Below are 14,466 nucleotides of genomic sequence, written 5' to 3'. Positions count from 1 at the left end.
TGAAGCATCAATATTATCTCAAGGGCATTGAACGTAAGGTCTTGGCACCAAGTTTCAAGATGATAGTTGATAGTCACTCATAAGGCAAAAATGGTAAACTAGGTGTTCAAACTCTAAAAGGGTCAAAGGTATCAAAGCCTCAACATATCATCACAATAGGATAGGGGTAGAGTGTTGTGAAGAGTAACTAAACACAAACCCATCCCATCAAATGGCCAGTATTGAGACTCAGAGGCAAAGGAACAGTCACGATAAGTTCATTAAGGGAGCAGATTCAAAGTGCAGTATAGTAGTAGTGTTCAAAAACTAAAAAACCAATAGTATGAAGTATAGACAAGTGTCATGATAGTCATGCAAGTGGGAGATCTTTGAAATAAGAAGGCAGTAGGACCCTGATTTCAAGGGAATGAGTCAAGAGTTCAATTTGCAATTGAGAAGCACCATCAACGTATGGAAGCTAATTTTATATTTCAAAATTGAGGGTCATCCATCAATGAAACCTAATTTCCAGTACAAGAAAGCAATACACAAGGTTATTTTCCAAGCTTTAATGATGCATCAGCAATGTAGTTTTCATTTTCAAACAACAAAGTAGCATCCCTCAGAAGCCAATTAATAGGCATGTATTTAATCATAGACCATCAAGATTGAATTCTTTAATCTTCTTGACTAAAAGGAATTTTGAAAGCGTTCAATTGGGAGGCAATATTACTTACTAGTTTTGAAATAGCTCTCACAAGTCAGACTAGAAAAACCTTCATTTCTTCACTTTTGTCCTGAAATATGCGTTTGTTCCTTTCTTTTCAAAAACATACCAAATAATGGACGAGGGACAAATTTGCCAAATATTGGAAAATTTAGACCTACATCTCGGAAGATTTGGCTTTAGCCAGTCTTCTCAAGATGGAAGGAAGAAGACGTTGCCAATTTAGTAAACTCATAGCATGTCTCCATCACTTTTAGGAGAATTCACGGTTGAGTAATAGGTGATCCAGAGTATCCTCCTTGTTGCTATGAAAGCATTGAAATGGTCCCACAAAACCAATCTTCTCCATTCTATCCCCAGTAAGAATTCTTCCTGTTAAGGCTAGCCATGCAAAGTCTTCCGCTTTAGGGAGACATAATTTATTCAAGCACAAGCAACCAAACCACTCTCTCATTCGGGCTTCATTTTTAGAAACTTATAACCTATCTTCGACGAGGATTCACCTCAAATTGAGGTAGCGGGAAACTAAGATAAGCTCAGAATTGGAGGAATTAGTTGCTGTCACAAAAAAATTCAATATAATTATGGACGGAAGAATGTAATACCAATGGCCATTTCCATAAAAGAAAATTCTTTCTACACGTAATCATATGTGGTACTTAAGTCCATTTGCAAGATCAATCTACATGACAATGAAAACAAGCCCTTACAACCTGGCTGCTCCTTGCGGTAGAGCTTTCTATATCATTCATGCAAAGATTTTCCAAATGGAAAAAGGTTGCCCCAAAACAAATGTCCGATCTGAACTCCAAAACCAAACAAAATTCAAAAAGGCGATAAAGAAAACAATTATTTGGAAGTTAAACAGATTCCAACATAAAAACTACATAATACCAAATAGTTTCCACATGCGACAAGTAAAGCCATTTTTAAAGAAATTTAACCTTGTTTTCTCTTTCATGAATTCAAAATGGAAAATCCACATGAATTTCATTACCGAACTTACAAATCCAAACAATCTCAACCAAAACTATTCGTCTTCCGACACCACCCAAAAAAAGGCAAAATCTCTACAAAAACCCAAAAGATCCATGGATCGTTATGAATTTTATGGAGTTTCAGTTACGAAGATGATCAAATTAAAAAAAAAATCCAAATAAAATCAGACATTTGATTAAATTCCGCCTTAAAATTGCAAAAATACCTGTGGGAGTCTTCTTTTTCCCGAATAAGAAACTCATTTTGAATCGAGGCCTCAATCAAATTAACTACAAAAAAGACCTTCCAGCTGAAGAGCAACTTGATGATTTTGAATTTTATTCACCTTCGGCTCTCAATCCTCAACATACATATTTCTTTCTATTTAGGGCGCAGAGAACTAGGAGAGATTTTTTTTTGCATTTAGTGCTGGGTAGGAATAAATTAGGAAGCATGTAAAGTTTAAGCGCAAACTATAAAACTGCATATGAACTTTGACACGCTATTGCCACGTTCGTCTCCTTGCGGTCTAAGGCAAACACTAATGAATCATTATTTTATCTAAAGAGATAGTAGAAAGAAAAAAACAACTTTAATGTCTACGAGGCTAAATAATGTGTATTAGAATAGAATAGAAGATTCTTTACATTTACAAGGTCGGAGTAGTACAACAGAGGGATTGGATTTCTATTTTTACTATTTTTTTGGATGGAAGCCTATAAGTTCGAATTGGCTAAGGATTTTGCAACTTCTGACCTTGAATTCATATGGGAAGAAGACGATGAGGAGGAATTGCTTGAACTTTGCAAGAAAACCTATTCGTCTCAAGAATTTCAAGAGACATATACTAGGAGAAGTTATGATTTGGTCTTTCCTAAAACAATTGAGGAGTACATGGAGGGAATCGGTGGTTTCGCTGATGATAGAATTAACAGTTGGCATCCAATGAACAGAAGGGATCTGATAAGTGATTGGGTAACCTGAGAAAAATCCAAAATACAAATTTGATGAAAGATGAAGAATATAGTGATGAACAAGATGATGATGATGAGGAGGAGGAGGATGATGACGAACATGCTAGTTTTACTGATTCCATCTCTTTTCCAAAAGAATTGAACGTTGAATCAAGATGCAACAAGCCATCAAACTATTCTTGCAAGGCCTTGGTTCCTTTGAGTTTTCCTTACCCTAAACAAAAACTAATTCTGATAACATTCTATTATGGATACACTAGTAAGATACAACTCCTATATACAATAAACCCTCGAAATATGATTGATGGAAAAAGCTACATAATATATAAATTCTTGCTCATAATTGAAAGTAAATCCGAACCCTACAAATCTCCATTAAACAAACCCTCGAAGCCTTATACACCTAAAATTATGTACAAATTACTGATACCCAAAAAATTTATAACCGCAAGTAAATCCGAAGCCTACAAATCCCCCATTAAACAAACCCCTGAAAGTCTTATACACCTAAAAAATTTATAACCTGAAAGTAAAGAACCTCTAGAACTCAAAAGTGAAAACCTATGAATCAGATATTTTAATCCTCTTGTAAAGCTTGAAAAAATTACATCCTTAATCCCTAACTTAATGATTTACCTCCACAAGAAAGAGGAAGACAGTGTATAGAAGCAATTAATAACAAAAAATACCAGACTTAAGCATTACCATTCAAGCAACTATCAACAGAAACAAAAGCAATAAAGACATTTCTTTTAAAAGCAAAAGGAGTTATGAACTTACAAGAAAATACTGGAGAGCCAGAGGAAGGGAGAACTTGTTGGCAAGGAGTGAATGAGCAACCTGTACAGTTTTGAATTACACAAACCTCTCTTTTAAAAGTGAACCTCATTATAGGTAAATCTTAAGGCACAATACTCTTCTATTCATTATGTATTAACAACCATTGATTCTGATCTTATTTGTTGTACTAAGTAGTGGAATGTAGAATCCAACTATTCACAAGTCAGCATATTATTATTATTTCCTATTGTCATAGCTTGGTTCTTGACCAATCTTATTCAATTGATTTAACTACACTAATTGTGATGGGTCATCCATATTCTTATGAATCATTTAATAGAACAAATATTAAGTAGTGGAATGTAGAATCCAACTATTCACAAGTCAACATATTATTATTATTTCCTATTGTCGTAGCTTGGTTATTGACCAATCGTATTCAATTGATTTAACTGCACTAATTGTGATGGGTCATCCATATTCCTATGAATCATTAATGGAACAAATATTATGCCTTGTCCAAAAATGTATATGTATAAGTAGTGGAATGCAGAATCCAACTATTTACAAGTTAGCATATTATTATTATTTTCTATTGTCATAGCTTGGTTCTTGACCAATCGTATTTAATTGATTTAACTACACTAATTGTGATGAGTCAGCCTTACTCCTATGAATCATTTAATAGAACTTTGTGTTATTGGCCACAAGCTTGTTATTGTATAACTTTTGTATCCTCTAGAAAATGATCTACTTTTTCATTCAAACTTTATTTCCATAAAACTTGGAGATCTTTCTAATGGCAAATAGTTGTGAGCCATAATGTTCCAGTGGCAACAATCAAAAACATACTAGAATCACAATAAGCTACCAGCGATGCTATATTAGTTCATTGAGTTCGGCTTTACACTCTTTTTCAGGAAAGTTTCCCCAACAATTTGACAAGATCCATGTGTTGCTTGCATTTTGGTAAACTCCTGAACCATTTTGTGGATTAAATTACAAAAATTTGAAAGTTACCAAGTTTCATTCTATAGTAGCCAAGCTCATATATTTCAAAAGCTTCAAGGCTTTTTCTAACAAGATCCTCTATATTAGATGCTTTGGAACTACTTTTGTGCAACACATCATTCTTCAACAATTTGGGTGGTTGGGACAGTTGAGATGGAGATGATAATTCAAGTTCGGCAGGATGGTGACATGGCCTTTGAAATGGTCAAAAAAATGGTGAGTTTGAATCTCTCCCCCAAGAAACACAAAAACAACAAATTTACACAAACAACACTAAATATCAAAAACCCTAATTACGAACCATACTCAAATTTACAATATAGTTTTTCACAATAATCATAAGCCATATTATCAAGCACATTATATTGTTCTAAATTTTATCTGTGCACAAAATTATTGTGATCTAAAATATCTGCACAGATCTTCGCAAAAAAACTCAATTCTTTTACAAAAAATTTGATTCTACACAATAAATCATAGATTTCAAATTTTGACAAATGGATCTCAAATTTTGAAACAAAAAATTCAATTCTTTTACAACAAAATTGATTCTAAACAATAGATTTAGACAAGCTTCCATAGATAGATTTCATATAAATATGATGATTACAAAAATAGTAAAACTACAACACAATGTGTTCTAAACAATAGATTTGGACAAGATTCCATGTAAATATGATGATTAAAAAAAGCAATACAACTAGAACACAATATAATTTTAAATAAAAAGAATAGAAAAATCTCTGACATACCTTGTACTATAGTAGGAAAAGACAAAAGCCTTTAGAAATGTGAATTAAAAATAATCAACCAATGTTATAAATAAGTAAACAACAATTCTAAAGGATTCCATAATCAATGCTCACACACGATAAATGTTAATGTAAAATTAATTTATAAGCCACAACTATAAAGAAAAATATCCCCTGGCGTCCTTTCTAAGGAAACTTATGCAACAAAACAATAATAAAAGACAAGATATGTCATCTCTCTAATTGCTTATCATGTTGTATTATTTTGTTTGTTTGTGTTGATTTGTTATAAATGGAATACAACTATAACCACAACAATAATAAATGACAAGAGATGTCATCTTTATAATTGCTTATCACGTTATCTTATTTTGTTTATTCGTGTTGATTTTTTAGAAATGGAATACAATTGTAACCACAATCTATAGATGTTTGACAATATGTTTCATTCTTATTATTCTTATTATTATTATGATTATTATTACTAGTATTGATATCGAAAGTTTGGAAAAAGAGAAAAAATAAATTATTTTGTATGCTAAAAAAAATGAAAAACTTTCAAACTCATGATTGTAGCACACATAGACCAATCAAATTGCATGAAAAAAAGTTTCACTAAATTTGCAAAAATATCAAAAAAAAGATGTCTATAGTGAAAAATAGATAAAAATAAAAATAAAAGCCCTAACTAATGCTATAAATAAGAAAACAAAAATAATAAAATATTCCATAATCAATGCTCGCACAGGACAAATGTTGACCTAAAAATAATTTATAAGCCACAACTATAAAGAAAAATATCCCCTGGCATCCTTTCCATGGAGACTTATGCAACACAACAATAATAAACGACAAGATATGTCATCTCTCTAATTGCTTATCATGTTGTATTATTTTGTTTGTTTGTGTTGATTTGTTAGAAATGGAATACAACTATAACCACAACAATAATAAATGACAAGAAATATCATTTTTATAATTGCTTATCATGTTGTCTTGTTTTGTTTGTTTGTGTTGATTTTTTGAAATAGAATACAACTGTAACCGTAATCTATAAATATTTGACAATATGTTTCATCATCATCATCATCATTATCATTATTATTATTCTTAGTATTGATATCTAAAATTTGGAAAAAGAGAAAAGCCAAATTATTGTGTGCAAAAAATAATGAAAAACATTCAAACTCATGACTGTAGAACACATAGACCAATCACATTGCATGAAAATAAGTTTCATTAAATTGACAAAAATGTCAAAAAAAATATGTCTATAGTGGAAAATAGATAAAAATAAATAAAAGCCCTTGATTGGACAAACTAATAAGATAATTCACTTTTAACGAATGCATAAATTTCTTGTCATGACAGGAACTAATAATATACTAGTCTTTTTATTATATTTAATTGTTTATCTTTAATTGTTTTATATTTACAATTGGTGGGAGAGTCAAGTTTGGCTTAAATATATATAGGAAAAGAAGATAAAGACATTCTTGAAAATTTAGATATTTTGTCCAACTTTTTTTTGATGGACTATAAGTTGGAGATTGTTTAGTCTAATAAATGTTGAAAGACAACTTTTAGAAGGAGTCGGTGTTTTTTTAATACATTGTGTTTCAGAGTACAATGATGGGAAGGGTCGTCACATCTTGACAAATGACTATTTTCTATAAAAAACATATATTCTAATGACAAAAAAGTTTCCTCTTGGAGAAAAGAAATAACAAGAGGTGTGATATCCACCTTAGCAATCAATTGTATTTTATATTTATTTATGACTTCTTATATCATGCATATGTGTTGTTTATGATAGGAGTTGGATGTTATTTCATATTTTAAGTTCATTATATCATACTTTTTGAGATATACTATTTATGTTTTCATTAGTGAAATGATGGTTATTCTTTCATAGCAATTTGAATTATGATTTTGGACTAACCTTGCTAACCTTTCACGTGTCTTAGTTATTGTTCGATGTGTTTTATATGTGGTTACTACTTGCATATGTATATGTATATGTGTGGTATGATTATCGATTGGTGATGCAAATATGTGTAGAAATAGGTACCAAAAGTCTATATTTAATTTGTTGATTCAGAGATGATACCATGATCCATGTAGGCACTCCAAGCCTTAAAATATAGTTAGGGAGTCGTCTACCTAATTTTGGGCCTTTTTGGATTTCTATCTTTCAATTTGAAGTTGGGATAGTTGATTTTTTACTTTTTAATTTTTATGATGAGGTATTGACTACTGTTAGAGTAAATGGTTCTTTTTCATTTCACTCTTCTATTAAGTTTACTAAGGTGAACTCCTAAATTGGGAGGAATTATATATTTTGGATATTATTAGAAGGAGGATATTATTGCCATCCATTTGACTCCAACTGCTCCTAAAATGTCACATGTGGTTAATTTCAATTTGGACACCACCCATCTACATTGTAGGTGGATGGTAGGTGGTTGATTCCATCAGAATTCTACTGCCTCCAAGTTGAGACACTTGCCTTAATATTGTCCAAGTATCCTCCTAGCTTATGCCTATATTAACAAACTAGCTCTTTGTATTTTATATCTCAAATATATATCAAATATATCATATAACACATTACAAAATATTGGTCTTATTACACCTCTGAGTATTTACATCAAAAATTGGTCTCATATAATTATTATGTCAATTTCATTTCATGTTGTTTGATCTAACTCTTTCAATATATTCTGGGTTTATATTTGTTTTCACAATTTCTAACAACTTCATGATGTGTTTGTTTGGTTGTTAATTATATTTATCTAAGTGTATACGGGTGAACACATATATGCCCAAATAAATGTACATTTATTATGTTAATGTGTTTGTAGTAGTTAAGATGTAACGCTTTGTGAGAACTTGTTTGGTTATTTTTAGAAGTAATAAAATAAATTAGAAGTAATAAAGAAAAAATAAATAAATAAAATATAGAATAAGATAAAAGGAATAATTGATAATCAAATAAAAATACTTCTAAGACTTAAACCTGAGACCTACCACCCTCTAAAAACATACCATTAACCACTATGTCTAATGTTCTCTTCAAAAACCATAATGGAGGAAATGGGTTATACCCTTTACTAGTTAACAAACTTGAAAATTAAAGACTTGTAAAAGGCCATGGGAGTGGAACCCATGGTCTCTTATTGGAGGAAGTGGTGACTTGATCTTGTGCCATATATTTTCTTCAGAGTGGAACTTCTAGACACTATAGAAAACCTAAAAACCAATTGACTTTTCAAACAAAAATAATATTAAATAAAATATTTCATTCAATTAATCAAACCTTAGGGAGGATTTTAGTTGCAATGGCTACAACCATTGCAATTGCATCTAGTCCCTATCAATCCAAGGTTATGTCCATCATCCAAAATTGACCTAATAAAATGGTACCACAACTGTATGTGTTTTGTCTTTGAATGCAAAAAAGAATTCTTGGCAAGATCAATGACACTATAAATATGTATACAAATAATTTTGAGTTTGTGTGTGTCCCAACTTTTCCATGAAAAATTGAAGTCATATCATCTCCTTGGATGCCTCTGTAGTGGATAAAGTATTCACCTTTTTTAACTAAGAAATCCAACTGATTGTTGTCCCACTGATAGTAAATACATATCCTAAAGTACTCCTCTCATTATCTAGATACCCTGTCAAATATGAATTAGTGTAGTCTTGTAAATCAGTAGTAGAGCCCCCAGAATATAAACATTATCTATATGTAGCTCTCAAGTATCTAAGAATCCAGTTGATTGCATTTTGTAAGAATTTGGTGTAGCTATGATAACATGTAAGAATTTTTCTTAGGGTAAGATTCACCCAAGATCATAGAACTTGAACACAAGTACAACTGTAGACCAAAAAGGAGTATGATCAATATATTAGAGTATGTCCTCATACATTTCTTTGTATTGTATGTGATTAATGTGCACACTAGGAGTGTTTGTATATAAAGACCTCTCAGGAAGCACCTATAATGTCTCTAGAAAGAATCAGGAGATAAGATAAGCATGACAACTAAGCACACGTCTTATCCATCATTCTAGATGATAGGATAAGAATGATGAGGTGTATCTCAAGTGGAGATGTTGTAGACACCATGTGCATAAAAGAAGTGTGAACTCCTATGTTGTCAACATGACAACTCATAAGAGTGTGCATACTCCTAGGTGACTAATTAAATAAATATTAAAATAATGTATTAACCTAAGTAAACTTAAGTAAGTGTAAATAGTAAATACGTATTTACACCAACATCCCCCCCGCCCCTAAGTGCAACTTAGGGGAATGCCCTTAAGCTTACGAAAACTAAGAATGAAATGTAAGATGGGTCCTGATTACTAGGCCATGTTAGGTACCCATGTACATAATGAAAATGCAATCTCTCATAAAGAGAAGAAAGAGGGAGAACCTCATGGGAAAACCCTCCTCCAAAAAGAGAGATGAAAAAACTAGATGCATGGATGGATGGAATATTCAATTACGAAATACATCAAGTATATAAAAAAGTGAAATGGCAGAAAGAAAAAACCCCCTAAGAGGAAGAAGTCCCCCCCAAAAATGAGAAGAAGGAGATGAGGTAGTCCCCCCCCTAAAAGTAAGGTGTTGACTAGTGAGAAATGCTCCAATGTAGAAGTTGATCTATGACTGTTGAATGATGTTCCTCCCCTTTGGAAGAAACAATGGCAGAGGTACTGATGAGATGCTTCCCTAGGTGTGGAAAGAATCTCAATGATGAATAGTGTCTTTGAAACCTGCTCAACTGTCCCTCTATCGATATTGATGATGGCTCCTTCTAGAACTGCTGAGAAGAAGTGCAAATCTAGCAAGGATTATTGTAGAACCTATTTCAAAGAACAATCTATCTCGAAAGAGACCTCTGATAATTGTTGTACATAACTATCCACAATCACGTCAACCTGTAAAGATTGATAATGTAGAGAATGGACATGAGGGTCAAAGTGGGCCCTCACAAAAATTGTAGAAGGATCATCCTTAGCAAAGAGAAGTGGAATATCATCAAAGAAGTCTCCCAAGTCTGCTATGTGTGACTCCATGAATAAACCTAAAATGTCAGTCAAGAAGTCATCACCTGAGGCTGGAACTGGAAGACAAAGTGTACCCCATTGTGCTGAAGTACATGAATCAGTCACTGTGGAAATAAATGAAGAATTTGCCTCAAAGAGATTATGAATATCATCAAGGATGTCTCCCACATCTTCAGTGTGAGACTCCAGGAGGACAAACATTGTAATGTTTGGAAGGAAGTCATCACATGAAGGTAAAGTAAGAAGACATGAAGGTTCCTATTGCATTGAATCTAAAGCATCTGTGGTTGGAACAAGATCAGTAGGAGCAGCAAGAGTATCTAGAGGTGTGATTTTATCTAGAGTTGAAGAAACCATAGCTAGAGTGACTAGATGTAGAATGTCCTCTAGAGATGAACACATGGATCTCCATATGCTTCCCAAATAGACATCCAAATATCATATAGAAAACTTGCCATTCTAAGAGGAGCAAAAGATTCCTTACTCATATTGTTATACAAAAAGCAATAAAGATGCACAAGATGTGTCTAATTAAAATGTGGTGGCAATGAATAGAGATAAGGAAGCAATTTTTTATGGTCTCTTAGATGATCAAGTATCAAAGCACACCATTTGTGATAGTGGTCTAATACCAGAATGACATATCTGACAAGACTCCATGAGATTAATCAATGAACACTCAAAGAATCAAAGAACTCCTCCCCCCCCCCCCCCCCCCCCCCCAATGTATGATTTAGGCACTTGGTAGCCACTTGCCAATTTAGAGCCTACTTCTAAAAGTAGTATTTTTTTCCACAGAACCTATAATTTGATTGTAGATATAGGAAATAGACCAAAAAAAATGCACTTTAAAAAAAAATGGAACCTAATTATATGTCCAAATGAGCCCTTATTAAGCATTTGAAGTGGCAAAAATCAAGATTTGTGAGTTGTAGACAAATTTAGGAACAAAGATCCCAAACCACCTGCACCATTGTGGAGATCATGAAATCTACCCCAAAACAAAAAAAATTGCTCACAAAAAGGAGTTTGTATGAGGGAGATATCGTTGTTTGAAAATCATTGTTGCTGTTATTTTTTCTGAATCGTCGCTGTCACGCCTCCAAAAATCAAATGGCTATAGATATTCTCTCAGATGTCTAATCTGGATGAAAAAAAATCTAATTTGGGGGTTTTTTGACCTTCTAAATGTGATGCAAATATCTAATTTGCACCAACAAGCACCAATCTTCACCTGCAAAAAATCTCTCCTACTAGTCTGGTGGCTAAAAAAAATTTGGAAAATAATGCAGATCTTAAAAATAGCAAAGATGCAGATGAAAAAAAAGCAGATGTGAAAATTAAATGTATAGATCTAAAATGATCATATCAATTCTGTAAATCGGTCCTTCGGGTGCCAGTTTGCAAAAAAAAATTGCCTTAATTTTGACTATGCCTAAGGTAGGTAAAATTATAGTCAAATTTCATCGAATTGACCTTCTAAATGCAATGACAAGGTTATATTTGGCTCTAGACGCTCCCAATGACTGTGATACTCCAGATTCTGGTTGAGGTGTTGAAGCAACAATGATCTCAAACGGCTATGTAAAGAGAATCTCGCCGAGGGCTCTGATACCATGTAAGAATTTGGTATAGCTATGATACCATGTAAGAATTTGCCTTAGGTTAAGATTCACCCAAGATCATAGAACTCAAACACAAGCACAATTGTAGACCAAAAAGGAGTATGATCAATATATCAGAGTATGTCCTCATACATTTCTCTGTATTGTATGTGATGAATGTACACACTAGGAGTGCCTATATATAAAGGCCTCTTAGGAAACACCTAGGATGTCTTTAGAAAGAACCAGGAGATAAGATAAGCATGACAACTAAGCATACGTCTTATCCATCATTTTAGATGATAGGATAAGAATGATGAGGTGTATCTCAAGTGGAGATGTTGTAGACACCATGTGCTTAATTAGTGTGATAAATCTTGTGTTGTAGACACCATGTGCATAAAAAAGGTGTGAACTCCTATGTTGTAAACATGACAACTCATAAGAGTGTGCATACTCCTAGGTGAAAAATTAAATAAATATGAAAATAATGCATTAACCTAAGTAAACTTAAGTGTAAATAGTAAATATGTATTTACACCAACACATTCCAATGCTCAATTTTGGGATGACTCGTATACCTACTAATGACTCCCACAACATGTGCAATATGTGGTCTAGTGCATATTATGGCATGCATTAAACTTTCTACAACTAAAGAATAAGGTATCTTTCATTAGACCATATTTTGCACATGTTGTGGGAGTCATTAGTAGGTATATGAGTCATCTTGGAATTGAGCATCAGAATATTTGGTCTTTAGACACGTCTCCTCTTCCTATGTCTTTAGACATGTCTCCTTAGTCAATTTCAAATGACTAGGAAAAGGTGTGTTAATAGTGTTGGTGTTCTCCATATGAAAATGTTGCAACACCTTATCAATATAATCAACTTGAGATAATGTCAATTTTCTATTCTTCTTATTTGTGCAAATTTTCATTCTAAGTATTTTTTTTGCTTTCCCCATATTCTTCATAGCAAATGCATGTGCTAACTATTTTTTCACTCATTTGATGTGATCCATGTTAGACCCAACTACAAGCATGTCATTAACATATAAACATAAAATAATGTAGTCATTATCTAGCCTCTTAAAATAAACAAAATTGTTTAGATGACACTGAGTGTATCCATGCTCATTCATTAAATTGTCAAATTTAATATACCATTTATGAGGTGTTTACTTCAAGGCATATAAATGTTTCTTTAATTTGCACACTAAAATCTCCTTACCTTTAACCTTAAATCCATGTGGTTATTCCATATAAATTTATTCATTTAAATTACCATGAAGAAAAGTTGTTTTAATATTAAATTGTTCTAAATACAAACCTTCAATGTCCATAATACTTATAATAGTGTAAATAGAAGTCATTTTAACAACTAGAGAAAAGATCTCATCAAAATCAATATCCTTTTTAGTGCAAAGAGTTTTACAACTAATCTTACTTTAATTAAAAAAATTCTTACCTTTCTCCTCTTCCTTCAATCTATAAGCCCATTTATTTTATAAGTCTCTTTTACTTGCAAACAACTTACATAAGTCCCAAGTTTGATTTTTTAGCAAAAAAATTGTTTCTTCTTGTTGGAACTACAACTGTAGAACAATTGTTATGTTGTCATTGATGTCAAACCTTACTGGTAAGACATTTGCTAGTAGTGTAGAGTACCATATCATTTGATTGGTGAAGAGGATTTAAAAAGAAGAGATCATGAGATGATCTAGTGAAAGGTTGAATTGAGATGTGAAAGTGTGATAGAATTACAATGGGCACCATAAAACCCCACTAGGAAACCCAAAAGAAATTAACCTAAAGTTTCACTAAGTTTTGCCAAACATTGTTTTTTTAAAGATAATAACAACGAGAGATAATATAATGGAAGCAATAGCTAACAAACATATAAACAATCCATAAACAGATTACATCTCTTAAGGGTTTTGTGATGTTGAATCACATTCAAAAGTAATTTCATAAATCATTTGTTCTGAAAAAAATACAAATAGGGTTTCAATTCTCATCCTTTCAAAGTCTTATATTTGTTAAGGGTTTTCGAGTTTACAAAATCTCCAAAAGACTTAACAATTCATTTAGAAGTCATTTAAATATGAAACCTCATATTTACTATATAAAAATGAACTATCATTAAATAAAGTCAAACTCCTTAAAATTCTCTTAATTAATAAAAAAAAGATTTATAATTACAAGTTTAATATATATAATTTTTAATTATAATGAAATATTTAACCAAAACCTTTAATTTGAAAACTTTATTAAAATCTATTAATAAATATTAATTACTATGACTAATAATAAAGTTATTAAAAAATAATTTTAACTAATTTATTAATCACTAACTATTACAAATTTTGATAATATATAATAATTATTATTAATAATATATAATAATTATTATTAATAATAAATAATAATAATAACTAATTTTAAAAAAACCATACATTTTCCTCTTGCATGGCCTATGTTAAATAGTCGTGGTTTGCTTGAGCAGTCGAATTGCAACCACGAGAGGGAGGAATAAGAATGGGGGGTGGGGGTTGGTGGCCCTCGCCCACCATTTTAT

General features: G+C 32.0%; 1 long non-coding RNA gene across 1 annotated transcript; it reads right to left on the bottom strand.

The window, feature by feature from the left end:
* Nucleotides 1-1,412: 1,412 nt before the first annotated feature.
* On the bottom strand, nucleotides 1,413-2,097 carry LOC149565733 (uncharacterized). Its single transcript, XR_016361508.1, has 2 exons — nucleotides 1,911-2,097; nucleotides 1,413-1,776 (listed from the first exon to the last, which is right to left on the bottom strand). It is a non-coding gene; the product is annotated as an uncharacterized LOC149565733 (long non-coding RNA).
* Nucleotides 2,098-14,466: the final 12,369 nt, after the last annotated feature.

Source organism: Cupressus sempervirens, chromosome 3 (assembly GCF_028749045.1).
Source record: "Cupressus sempervirens isolate cs-2001-9-10 chromosome 3, ASM2874904v1, whole genome shotgun sequence".
Lineage (NCBI taxonomy): Eukaryota > Viridiplantae > Streptophyta > Pinopsida > Cupressales > Cupressaceae > Cupressus > Cupressus sempervirens.
This window is presented reverse-complemented; position numbering and strand designations above follow the sequence as displayed.